This window comes from Podarcis bocagei (assembly GCF_964188305.1).
Source record: "Podarcis bocagei genome assembly, chromosome: 1".
NCBI lineage: Eukaryota > Metazoa > Chordata > Lepidosauria > Squamata > Lacertidae > Podarcis > Podarcis bocagei.
This window is the reverse complement of record NC_138125.1, coordinates 68713088-68727122: the sequence shown is the minus strand read 5'-3', so window position 1 is coordinate 68727122 and position 14035 is coordinate 68713088. Positions and strand designations below refer to the sequence as shown.

Below are 14035 nucleotides of genomic sequence, written 5' to 3'. Positions count from 1 at the left end.
CAGTCCTAGCCAGCACCCCCAACTTTAAGAAATGATGGGAATTGGAGTCCAACAACACCTAGAATGCCACAGGTTCCTCATTCCTGCCCTACAATATTGTTTCCCATTTGCTATTATTCATAATATGCTGGATCAGATGAATGGTCTGTATAGCACCAAAAGTGGTCAGTAATATGCCCTTGGGAAACTCAAAGGCATGACATGACAACAGCCCTCTCTTGTTGATGGTGGTAGTTATTACTTGTTTTCCCCCCATCGGAGTTATATAGTCTCTGGAATCAAGGCTCCATTCCTATCTACAACTTGACTAATGTCTATTGATGCCACCGAAGATATTGTCACCCAATTCGGCAGGAGGGTTCCTGAGGGGGAGATGGCAGTTGTCATCTACATTTAGATTCCATGCACCATTTTGAAACAAGCTGACAGACTAAAATGTGACTGTGGTGTGTTTCCCCACTTTTTGGCATGAAACTGCCCTAATCAGGATGGCTCTGAAGGTATCGCTGCCCAGTTTGGTGGGATGCTTCCAACCTGAGTCAGTTTGGATGCCACTGAGGATACTATTGCCCAACTCAGCACGAGGGTTCCCAAGAGTGGAGGAGCAGGACTTTGTGTTCGGATGCTGTACATCAAGAAGGCAGGCCAAATTAACCCCAATTAAACATTCGTTCTCCCCCTTTAAGGACACAAATTGTTTCGGGATGGGTTCACGTGTTCCTGGGTTAATGTGCATATGTGTGGGTGTGCATTCACACAGCCCTAAACCTCTCAAATTACACTATTCAATTTTTTAAAATCACATCTTTGAATTCCTAGGCAACACCAAGTACTCCCTTCTTCTTCTTCAGCTGAACTTTATTAGAATTCTCCAAAAATGCTTGGAAAGTCCCAGTCTATTCTGAAGTGAGATTACTTGGGTTTTGCCCATCTCTAGTTAAATCTGAAATAATCACACAAACTTTACACCAGGCATGGGCAAACTTGGCCCTCCAGATGTTTTTGGCCTACAACTCCCATGATCCCTAGCTAGCAGGGCCAGTGGTCAGGGATGATGGGAATTGTAGTCCAAAACATCTGGGGGGCCGAGTTTGCGCATGCCTGCTTTACACCAACTTTAAAGATACTCAGCACATATGGGGTTGGGACCAGGACCAGAGGACTGTGTTAGTGTGCTGTTTATATCTGCCCTAAAGCATGGATAATGTATTGGAGGTAAGAGCAGGATTAGTCAGCAGCAGGTTGTTCCAATTCCAAACAGCTCTCTTCATGTCCGTGTGCCCTGAGGCAGCCAAGTAGATCTGACAGTGTTTGCAGACTTTTTCCAACAGCCATACTGCCCAGTTTGCCTCCATTTCAAAGGTTGGCACTTGCATGCTGGAGTTCTTTTGACATAAAGGGCAATGTCATGCAATAGCCAGCCTAGCTAGGAATGAATTCTGGACCAGATGAGCTCCTGTACTTTGGCAGCACTGCAACAAGGGCCATAAGGCCTTAAGGGGAAAAAGCCCATTTAGCTTGGTGATAACAACGCACTGTCTCAACCTGAAAGTCTGGGACTTCAATCAAGAACACCAATGTTTTTGTTTCCTGTACTATTAAATGATATCTGTGCTCATTTGAGCAATAATCAAGTTGTGCTCTTATTTCATTTTTGTCCCCTCCTCTGAAATGGCTTCCCCTGCCTGAAAGGGAGATGGTACTGCTGCAGTTCAGTATAGATACGAAAAGGAATTAGATTTTCATAAATTTAATTGAGGGGACGATCTGCCTTTTAGCTCCGAGTACTGCTGCTAATTACAGAAGGATTTGAACAGAAGAATACTTTCAGGGGTGGGCTGAGTGATAATATACACAACTCTATTGCTCCCAGCACAATGACCATTTGCCTTTCAGTTTAAGGGAGGTCAGGGTGGTGTTCTTAAGAACCAGCATGCTCAGTCAAATTTTTTGGGGTGGGTTTTTAGTTTTTGTTTTGTTATGGGGGAACATTTAAATGTTAACTGCACGTATATTTAGACAATCCTCTCCAACATTTCTCCAGTGGAAATAGGGGTGTCCTACTAAGGAACTAAGGATGGTTGGACAGTGCTCTCGAAGCTACCAGCATGAGTTTGACCAAACTGCGGGAGGCAGTGGAAGACAGAAGTGCCTGGCGTGCTCTGGTCCATGGGGTCACGAAGAGTTGGACACAACTAAACGACTAAACAACAACAACACTAAGGAACAGCGGGACATTCGGGGAATCAAATCGGAAACCAGGATGGCTTCTGTAAATCCAGGACTGTCCCCGGAAAACAGGGATACTTGGAGGGTCTGTTAGTCTCAAATGGTACAATCCATAGCCCTGTTTAGATGTTATATGAGGAGGGTGGGTCACGTGGGCTAGACCCCCATGTGCTCACTAAGAGCTGCTGTTGCAAAGGAGGTTTGGATTGCTCTCTTGGTTACTAATGTGCTGGAGATGCTTAACTCCATTCTTCTTTGCTAGATGTAAGCAGATGGAGTGCTTTGATCCCAAAGTAATGCCTGTCTCAGCTTCAGACCTGAAAGCTTAGAAGGCAATAGTGGACAGGAGAGTAAGTAGTGAAGGATGGAAGTTGCCTCCCTATGGACCACACAGTGCTATGTGCCAGCACTTCATTGGTCAAGGGCAGAGAACTATGGAAGATTCTTCATTAATTATATGTAATGGCCAGGTTAAAACTTTTCCCAAGACTTCTAGAATATTGCTCTGATGTTTCTACTGCTTTAGTAGCTCTTCATTTTTGCCTGCTGTTTTACTGACCACTTGCTGGTTCTTCTTTTTTTTTTGGCAATTGAAAAATATTTTCTTTTTACTGTTCAATTTTTATTGGCATGCAGTTTATTTCTAGTCCTGCACTTATCTTTGAATACCTTTGTCAAAAAGCAACTTGAAAAAAATAATTATGCGCCTCCAGTTCCAATAAAATAAAAGGGTTTCAGAATCTGTAATTGGGCAAAGGATTGTAGCAAACCATAGAATTTTATGTAATTGACTCTCCATTCTTTTTGAATCTAGTACGAATGGCTTTAACTACCACTGCATCTCAAAAGATAAAAGGCACCAGAAGCATTAAGCAAGCATATTTAATTCCATTGCTTTCTTGTATTAAAGGCTTTGTGATTTGGTACGTGCACATGTTGGAGAGGAAATGTTTACAATAACAGATGATTACTCCAGCCAACTCTATCGCTTAGATCTTATGGGAAAGCATTACTTATGATCCTTCCCATAATGGTTGATGTACTCTGCAAAGCCAGAACTATTAGTACATGATGTGTGTTCATTTATTTAAAAATAAATCTCCAGTGGAGACAGCTGAAATAAATAAAAAAGAACTTAACTACTGCCTGAATACATTTCTGAAAACTAATCTGCTTATCAGATTGCTATTCTAAAGCATTACAGGGTTATTGTCATGGCATTTCTCAGCTGGGGGGGGGATAACAATTGCCTCCTGAAAACTGCATGAAGCATTATTCCACATTTATGATTATAGCTTTCCAATGGTGCGAACTGGTGTATGACAGCAAGCAACTTTTAAGACAAAAAATGACCCTTTGAAATTGTACAATTGCATGTTACATAACTGGCCCAGAATCAGCCCACCATGGAGCAAATGGAACCACTGGTCTCTTTGCCATGTGTTACTGGGTGTTCTTTAAAATGATAATAACAATATCATTGCTTTTGAAATCTTAGGTCAGAATAGCCAATCTGGTGCCCATATGTTGTTTGACTAAAGCTTCCATGATCCCTGACCATGATGATGGATGTTGGAAGCCAACAAGAGTTGGAGTGCACCATTTTGGCTACCTGATGGTTGATCTGTCAATCTGTGATTTCATGCTGTGGAGATAACCTCTGCAGGCCACATTAGAAACTGCATCAAGAATTGCAAAGGGGGCACTGAAGCTGATGGCATCTGTGCACTACCAGTGAATAACTTCCCACTGAGGCAATAAATATATCACCTCTCACCCTCCATGTGTACACATACCGATGCTTGACGGCAAGGGGAAATTTGCCCACGAAGTGGAATTGCTTAACTATGGCCTAGTTAACTCCTTATCTATGGCTGAAGAATGGACAAGATTACATCTGAGGTGACTCATTCTAACTGTCTTAACATGGCCCACTGCACTAAAACACGTTCTGTCCTATGTCCCTCTCAGTTGCTTACCATGTCCATATTGGCCTGTGGAACTGGTCTAAGACATGCACTTTCTATTTATAGTTCTTAATTAATACATCTGCTTGCCTTCCGTTGGTACTAATCAATCTTCTGAAAACGTAGATAGAGAAGCCAGATGTTGTGCTTCCTCTCAGTGAGTTACCAGGAATAATTAAATTGAAACGAATCCTCCTTTTGCAGTCTATTTCTATATTTCCACATAGAGCAATTGGGCTCAGAGGAGTGTGTGTAAAATACATTATTGCCTTACAATTTCTGTTTGGAACACAATGGGGTAGATCCATCCCTGGTGTGTATTCACTGAAGCCAGTGAGGTTATGCCAGTAAGTCAGCTTCAGCTCCTTGTGATATTCCCTACAAAATAACAAGACAAGACAATGTTAACTCTGCAAATCACACCCAAAATAACGGCACAATGTAAAAAAGAAGAAGTCAGGATTAAAACGGAGTGGGGGTGTTTAAATCAAAAAGTGACATTATTAACGGAAAGTTATTGCTGTGTGTGTGTTATTTTTATTTTTTAAAAAAATACATAATTTTCCTCACTATCAAGTGAAAAGTAGTAACTTGCTCTTTTTTCTTCCTCCAGTGATGAGGGTCTGAAGAGCCTACAGAAAAAGAAAGCCTGAATTTGCACTAGGAAGGGTGAATGTGCATTCATGATAGCCATCTTCAGAAACTGGGGACATTAAAACTAAACTAGAATATGATGACCTGATCTTGCCATTGAATTAATACAGGCTCTGCTTTAGACATCTCTAATCATTCCAAAGACAACAGAGATTTACAGATAGGGACATGCCTTTAGAGTAATGTTTCCTGGAATGTTTTCCTGGAATGAGTCTCATCCTTTCAGCTTGCCAATAAACCTTTTGTGTGCTTATATTACTTTTGTGTGACTATATTATATGCCCCCCCCCCAATATGCTATGTTTCACCAGCAATGAAACATAGATGTAGAGATATTAGAATAGAGACAGAGCGGCAGAGGAGGAGGATTAGGGGAAGAGACTAGCATGGAAAATCAAATAGCAAATCTCAAAGAAAGATGAAACAAGCAGAAAGAAGTAAAAAACAAAGCAAAGCAATCTAAGATTTTAACAAGTTAATAGCTTGTGCATGGAGAGAGAATGAGACTGTGGTCAAACCATCCTGTGAGCATGTTGGTAGAAGGGCTGTTTTACCAATCAAGATACCCTCCCTTCATCCAGGTAAGGGCACTTACCTAGACGTATCCCATTGACCTCAGTGGGACTTCCTCCTAAGTAAACATGCGTAGGATTGTGCTCTTAATGTATGTGAAGAGCCTTACTTTGTGATCATCTCTCATTTGTTTGCATGAACCTTCTCTCAGGTCAGCTGAGGATTTCCAGTGAACAAAAAGGCATGCAGAAATAAATGCAGACTCTGTGTCAACTTTTACATGCCCCGTTTCAGCACTAATCGCATGGCTACATGGCAGAAAGATGAAAATAGCCTCTGGGCTAATGGAACTTTAGAACTGAAGTAGAAACTCTAATTCTGGAGCTAAGGTTAACGATGCTATTGCAGGGTCTGGGCCTGGGAGCAATTTTGGAATATCAAATCAAACCGTGTGTAATACTCTGTGCATCTTGGGATATAGTGTTAGCCCATCTCGGTATATAGAGTTCCCATATTCAACAATTTAGATCTTTTAAAGGCTATAGGGCAAATAGTGAATTTGTCTTGCCTACCTATGAAAAGGCAAAGGAAATGTTTAAAGTTCAGTTTTCTCATTTGTTGGCTGCTTGATTGCAATAGTATCATGCCCTTCTCCCTGAATATTAAACATAGATTCATTCTATCTATAGAAGTCACAAAAGAGGGTGATGCCCCCACAATTTAATTCAAAGTTGACAATTAGAGGAGTTGCACATAACATTTATTATTCTGTGATAACAGTGAAACAATACACATATATAAGAAGCAAGTCCCAATGTGTTCCCAGGGAAGTGTTCATAGGATTCAAGCCACTGTCCTAAAGCATTTCACACTATGCTGTGTGTGTGTGTGTGTGTGTGTGTGTGTGTGTGTGAGAGAGAGAGAGAGAGAGAGAGAGATTTATATGACTGTAGATAAATGTAGAAGAGGAAGAAGCTTCTAAAGCTGAACTGCCTTAAAAACGAAAACCCTGCAGTAAATCTATGCAGAACAATTCTGAATTTAAGGAAGAACAGGAGACAACACAAGGAAGCACCTGAGCAACTGGCCTTGTCTTAGCTGGTGACCATGTGTTCCCGAGTTGATGCTGGTGAGATGGGGATAGTGAAGTAGAGATTGGATCTGCTACATCCTGATATGGGACTGTCTAGACTTCCAGAGTGCTCTAGACAGGTTGGGGCTTAAGCTTGGGATTTGACAAATATTTTGCCTTTCCGAAAAATATACAGATCAAGTAGTTGTGATGACAAATTCTATCTTCACACATCTTTTCCCCTGCTTCCTCTGCCAAGGCAGAATGGGGAACCTGTTTTGTCACGACCAAACTGTCTTTGATAGTGAATATGAAAGGAGTGTGCAACAGACACCCCTTTATGACACGCTCACACCATCATCAGCACTAAAGGATGACAGCATCATACCAGGTAGGAGAGATGAGAGGCTGGACCAGGAAGTACCAGACTACATTCATCTTCTGAAAGTACTGCATTAAAAACCAATTTGTTGCTCTTACAGCAACTTTTGTGGCAGCTCTTATGCCTATACTTTTGTGCAGGTGCATAAGAGGAGAGCAATTAGCACTCTCTAATTGGAACCCCCCCCCCAAGTTCTTCTAAGCTCTCCATGCTATATAGAGCACACATGATCACTAGCTTCTGAAGCTACAATTTGGTCAATATGATGGACTGCAGAACAAAACTGATAGACCGGAAGGCTCTATTCTGAGGCTTCAGACACTTCAAAAGCCATTGAATCCAATATAGATATGTGCTACAGACAAGTACATCTACACCTAAGTTTGTGCAGTTTTCTTCTGAAGGAAACATACCATAATTGTCAGTTTGCAGGTGTCAGGCTAAGACCATTTTCCTTGGGTCATTAACATGGGTAAGACTTTGTTATGATGTCTAGCCTAGTTTGTGGCATTCATCACTTAGCAGTAACCTGATTCGATGGGGTCTGTAGAAAATGGCAGCTGAATGACAATGTTCTCTATGCTTATCCAGGGTTTGCAAGTCGAAATAGCACTGGTGGATTTGCTCCTGTCATCGTTTGTTGTCAGTCAGAATGGGGTGGAGCCATCCTTTTTATTGTTATTGTTGGATGAACACTTTTGGGGGGGATTCTATTGTATCTTTTTCTATGGATTTGGCTTTTAATTGATTACCAAGGTGTTTTGAATTTTATAGATTTGTAAGTCGCTTTGAGACCTCTTCTTGTGGAAAGCGATGAATAGCAATACTCAGCAGAGAAGAGAGAAATCCTCACTGCTAATTGCCTACTGAGAAGAGAAGGGAGCACTTGGCGCCAGCCAAGCTGGTAGGCCTTACTTGGTGGCAAAAACATGGGGCAAGAGACCCCACAGCCATACTCCTGGTCTGGATTAGAGCCCCACCCCCCAAGAGCAAGCCAGTCGGATGCCGGGGGCGGCACACGTGCCCTGCACCCAGGGGCAGGGCCAATCGGGGCAGGACGGTCCATGGGGCCTCCAAGGAGTCTGCCTGCCTTCTCCTACTCAGCCGCCTTTCAGCTGAGGGGGAGGCAGCGGGTGGGCTGTTTGGGGCATCGTGGAGGCTGCGGGCACCCAAGCCACTGCGTCACTCGCAGGAGAGATACATGGCTTGGGCGTGCTGCAGGCCTCGCAGTGAGTGCCACCTGGCATTTTGTCACCGCCCCTCAGGGGTGACACCTGGGGCCACCCGCCCCTGCCGCATCCCCTTTCTCCCCCCTCCCCCCATAGCAACATTTGTGGCAGCAGAATGGAGCATATTAGGTGCTGTACTTTGTTTTAGCACTAGATATGAACATCTCATTCTACTCTGTGGGAAGACTTCAGTGTAGCACTACGGCTAATGTTCCATCAGCACAAGGATTTTTCCTTGTGCAACAGAATGCTCTCCTTCTCTCCTCCGCCCTAAATCTGTTCTAGGGTGGGAAAGTCCCATTGCATAAGTGGACACCATTCTTCTCACACAGTTGTTTAGTTGAATTCCGCCTGTGAACCTTTATATACTTCTGGGAGCACGTAATCTCTCCTGACTCACTGTAGCTCTCTGAGGGCTATTATGGTAGAGAGAATTCTGTTCGTCATCATAACCTTTCTGATATGGGATGAAGTCATCATATATGCCACTGTTCTCATAGACATGATTTTAAAAAATTGGAACCTAGAGTAGTGAGCTTATATAAATCAATCACCTATTAACATATACTGGGACTCTGACTCTTCTTGGATTGCGGGGGGACCAGCCAGAGGAGTGATTTTTAACAGAAAAATGACTGATGAGAAAAGAGTAAAGCACCCCCACCCCACTCCTGTGTTTCCGAATCCCAGGCTGCTTTTCATTTTAAAAATCACCAGGACTTCAGTATAAGTATCTGTAAGTAACATGTCATTTACTCATGATGAAAAAAGGCATTCCAATGCTATAGCTCTTGAGCTTCGCTGCTGGAAGAAAGCAGAAATTGGCATGGTGTGTGGGTGTGGGTGTGTGTAAAAGAACAGACAGGTCTTTTCTCATCAAAATCCTATGATAAACGTATATTGAGGAAATCACAGTGTAAAGCGTCACCAAGAGACAAAGAATAGCCTTGAAATCCTGAATATATGAACCTTAGCATATGTATTGCAGTGACTCGATTCACCAGGTTCTGTCAGTTGAATGACAATGTTCTCTATGCTTATCCATGGTTTGCAAGTCCAAATAGCACTGGTGGATTTGCTCCTGTCGTCTTTTGCTGTCAGTCAGACTACAAAACCAGTGTTTGTGTAGTGAATGTGTAGTAGTTGCTGGCAACAGCTAACTGGAGTGAAAGGAAAATACTTCAAATTTCCCAACAGCAGATATTTTCTTTAAAAAGAAAAGGAAAAAGGAAAAGAAATGAAGCAGGTTCCATTGTGGTACTCAAATCAATTGTTACCCATACTTCCCTTGCTTCCTTTTTTTCTCCATCTTCTGTAAATACTCAGAATGAGGTGAATCAGCTGATTTGGAACAAGCTTTCATATCTCTGAGCTGGTTTGTGCCATTAATAAGGTGTGCCAGCGAAACCCCAAAGCACTCTCTTTTTCTTCACAGAGAACACTTCCAGCAAAGGGGGAAGGGAGAACAAGAAAAGTGTGACTTCTCCATTTTTTCTATAATGAAGGTAAAATAAACAAGCACAATTGTCCCTGGACATGTTTGTCTGAAATTTGGTGTACTTTTTTTTGTCCAGGGACACCTCCCTCATGACCCCCATTTTCAAACTGCTTGTCAGAAACAACATTAACAAGAACAACAACCCCAGGGGAGCATGTTTTTACCCCCTGCTTCAAATGGTAAAGACTGCCCTGGTGCTAAAAAGCTCCCATTTCATGTTGATTGGGTGGCTGGTAGGATGATGAAGACATGGACCCTCCTGCAAAAATGATGGTCTTTGACACCCCTCAGCCCTTGACTGCTAAGGAGAAGTGAAAAATAGGCTTGGAGTCAAATAGGCTCAAAATTGGAATCAGCCAGGGAGGAGTTCATAACCATATATTGAATCTGATACCAATGAATATTCACATCAAAATGTCAAATTCCCAGTAATATTTGACTTGCAATTAATTGTGCTGTCCTTAATACAACATATTTGATACTTCAGAGAGTAATATGGCAGTGGGGACTTATTTACCCTTGCTCCCATGGCTAATCTACATTTTTAAGTGCATGGCACCTTTCTGTTGTAGGCAAGTTTTCAGATCCATATTCATGAAAGCAATTAACAGCTATCATTCTGAGGCAAGACATTGTGACTTAGCACTGCATAATCACTATGGTGGTTGAGGTTCTAAAAACACTTCAAATCACAAAATTTACACATCAACTAATCCGGATGTTATATATAGCTGTTGCTTAATGCTAAATAAATATTAGTGTCAGTTAAAGACATTTTTAGATTCTTAATACACATTTTCTTATGAATCAATATGTTATTTGGTCAAGCATGCATCTTGATCATTGTTAACAAGTATGATGATCATAACTGATGGATTTTGGTGATGGCCGCTAGTTTAAATGGCTTTAAAGGGGGGATTGAGGGAGGCTATTGGTGAAAATTCATTCCCCGTGTCTGCAGTCATGGGATTGTTGTCTATCACATGACGTTGTATGTTTTCATTCCACAGAGTGGAAGGGACGGAGACAGGAAGTTTGTGTTACTGTGTTCCGTGAAATGGGATTATTGTCTTTGTTCTTTCTCTTTGCTGTCTGATGAGAAAGAGGAAGGAGCTAAGTCAGAATGCTCCGAGTGTTTTATATGTAAATAAAATAGATTAGCCAAAATGCTGAGTTGATGAGGTCTGTTACACAAGCTGCAAAGACTCTGCAGATCCCTAAGTGTGCTGATGTTTCTTGGCATCAGTCGCTGTGATGTTCGGGCAGAAGAAAGATTTGAAGCTCCCGAACGATTGACCCGGAGGGAGAGAACATGCCAGTCAGGCATGTGTCTCTACCAGGGTCCTACTTGAGAGTAGGACAGCTCCTGACAGCTATAGTCATGATGGCTATATGAATATCACGTTCTGTGAATCACAATCAGTAGATGGCTTCTGCACTCTTGACTGGCTTTTAGACTGTCCATAGGCAGCAGATTGGCCACAGTTGGGAACAGACTGTTGGATTAAACAGACCTGTAGGCTGATTCATCTGGGTTCTTTGTATGAAATGCAACTGATAACAAGATCATGAGCCAGAGCCCCCACAGTTCTGGAACCCCCCCCCTTTTTTTAAAAAAATACCCAATTCCTGAAATTGTTTTTATTTTATTTTTCTTTCCTAGCGCCTGTTCTCAGGAAGGCACATTTCTGAAGGTTCTTGATCAGCAGAATGCAAAAGAGAAATGGAATGAAATGAAAGCTGGTTAAGTACTGCTTGTCTGGGAACAAAAGGTGAACCATACAACCATTAATCACAAAGCACGGGACCTTTGTTTGGGGGCAGAGGTCACAAACTGCCAGTTGGTTTATTCCTGATTGCTTCATGGTGGTAATGGAAGTGCCCAGACAGCCTTGATCTTTTCAGTTGACCCGACCTGATCTTTTTTTGTGAGGGTTAATTGGTAATTTAAGTATACTGTACAGGTCGAATGATTTGAAGTGCATGCCATTAAGAGTGAGATTCAACACACTCTCATCATTATGAGGGATGTTTGGCTTAGAGGGAGGAAAGGCACGCGGATAGCTATTCCCAAACCTGCATTTGAAAATAAACATATAGATATAGATATTCATCTCATTGCCCTTTATTTATTTCTGGAATCCCGAAGTGGGTCTACACAGTTTGTAAAATACTTACATTCCAAGCTGGCTTGTGAATGTGGTTTGGGACAGAGGACATTGCATCCTATTTTTGCTGCTTTCATGGCAGTGAGGGAAAAGGGCCAAAAATAGTACAAGATAGTGCAAGAGGAAGAGCATCAAGAGAAAGAGGTCTGCGTGACCAGCCCTTTTATGGGGTCTCAGAAGGTCACACCCATCTACCTGGTCACATACAGGGGGAGGATGCTCCGGACCAGGTGTGACAGAAAGTCATCCTGGCTGGAGCAAGATTCCCCTCTGTGTCCGCTCTGGGCAAACAGGAAATGTTGTATTTGACTGCTTTTGTGATGTTACAAACCACACAAACATCACAGTGTTTTTGGTCTTATCCCTGTGCCCAGGATCCTAATGAGAACCGAATAGGCCAGTGGGTGGATGCGAAGCCTCAAAATGGAATTGTGGACCTGTCTTTTCCTCTGGCCTCCGAAGCAGCCACAGGAAGGTACACCATAGTCATTGGAAGTCCACTTTTTGCATATGAGGATTCAGCAAGATATTTCATGGTGGCAGAATATGGTGAGATTTCAAGGGGAGACCACTTTGGTTGCAGTGTGTGTGTGTGTGTGTGTGCGTGCGCGCGCATGTGCTAACAATAAAAGGAATGCAGGCTATTACAGAGGCCAAAAATCACATCTTCACAAACTGGTGAGGTTGCTTTCGAGTAAGAGATCCTGGCTCTAGCATCTTAAAGCCAGAGAACTCTTAAGTTTTGCATAGCTTGGAGATTCTTTTTCATTTCAGATTTGTAGCTGCTGATGTGACAATTCGAAGCAAAAGAATAACGGGTGGGGAGGAGGCTGGCTCCTTCCCCATCATGCAGTTTTATTTCTGCTAGGGATGGGGGAGAAATTTGTTTGATCCACAGTGAGCCAACCTGATTCAGTGTCCCTGCATGTGCTTGCAGACTGGAACACACTATCAGTTCAATCATGCACTTCTCCAGAGTTTGTGCTGCAGTTTAGATCCCATAATGTACACACCAAAAACATATTTTGTGTCAGCAAATGCATATGTGTATATATTTTAGGGCATTGAAACAAAGTGTATTTCATTGGAAGAATGTGTGCAAAGTGCATTAAAATGTATGCAACTTGGATGTTCATTTTTCATGCATTTGTTCGGAAAGTCACAAAGCCTCAGCAGTAAAAGGAGCCCCTTTAAAGGGAGGGAGGAAGGGAGGACCAGCTATTGGAGGAACAGAGTGAAATATTCTCTGGCCTAGATGGTGGACAGAAAAAACTTTCTCCCTCTGGCATGCTGGCTCTCCAAATATGAAATGGGTCACCTTTTGGAGCTGTTAAAGAGAGACAGGAAGCAGGAATTATATGCAAATTATAGATGTGGACATTCAGAGGTAGGGAAAAATGGATTTGAGCATCACCTGTGTAAATGACCTCAGTTCAGGCTTTACAATGGAAGGCAACGATTCATTAGCTGAAAGTGGAGCGACGGTGCATCATAAAATAGCTATCTACTCCCCTCTACAGGCACGAAGTGAGAATGGCATGATGAAATTTTGCTTTCAGAGGCTTGCTGTTGCACCATGAAAAGGTCCCTCCATGCGCTGAACACCCCTAAACCCCACACACTTCTTTTGTTCCTCCTTTACATGAACTGAGGAATGGGGACAAGCTCATTTTAATCTAAACAGAGCCTAACCTTATGAGCTCTTGAGGGGACGAGAATACCTTTACCTTACCTTGCCAAGCACATGAGAATTGAGCTGAAAGTTCTGCTTAGAGATTGCTACCCTGTTTTAAAAATGAAAGATTTCTTAACTCAGCTGTCTCCTTCCCCACCTAGGAGAGTGTTGGGATTTGATATTTGTAGATTAAAAGCAAGTATAACAGCTTTGGAGGTGACAGGTTATGTAGAGCTCAGGATGTCTTGGGAAATATTTTAAGAAGACTTTTCCTGTCAGCTAGTGTAATATGTCTCCTCACAGACATGAAGTAATGGGTTAGTTGCCCTCAGACAGAAGCTCATGCAACAATAAATTTTGTCAGTCACAAGCCTTGATTAAGGGTGTGACATAAAAACAAAACCTTTTGGGAGTCACCATTAACATGTCTGGTGCATTGTTTGTTACTGTTTACATTGATAAGTCACATGTTTGCCTAGTCCTCTAGGTGACACGAACCAATTTAGTCAATAAAAATTAAAAGACACACCAAAAATCAGATAAAATACAATATCAGCACGCTCATGCAAAAAGACAAATGCATAAAAAAGAGCCACAATAATCCCACTGGGATAAAATTTAAGTGGTCAGATTTTGTCAGACTAAAGT

General features: G+C 42.2%; 1 long non-coding RNA gene across 1 annotated transcript; it reads left to right on the top strand.

Annotated features, from left to right (window-relative positions):
* Window positions 1-6821: 6821 nt before the first annotated feature.
* Window positions 6822-12347, top strand: LOC308588297. Its single transcript, XR_014008619.1, has 3 exons — window positions 6822-7289; window positions 11208-11316; window positions 12087-12347. It is a non-coding gene; the product is annotated as an uncharacterized lncRNA (long non-coding RNA).
* Window positions 12348-14035: the final 1688 nt, after the last annotated feature.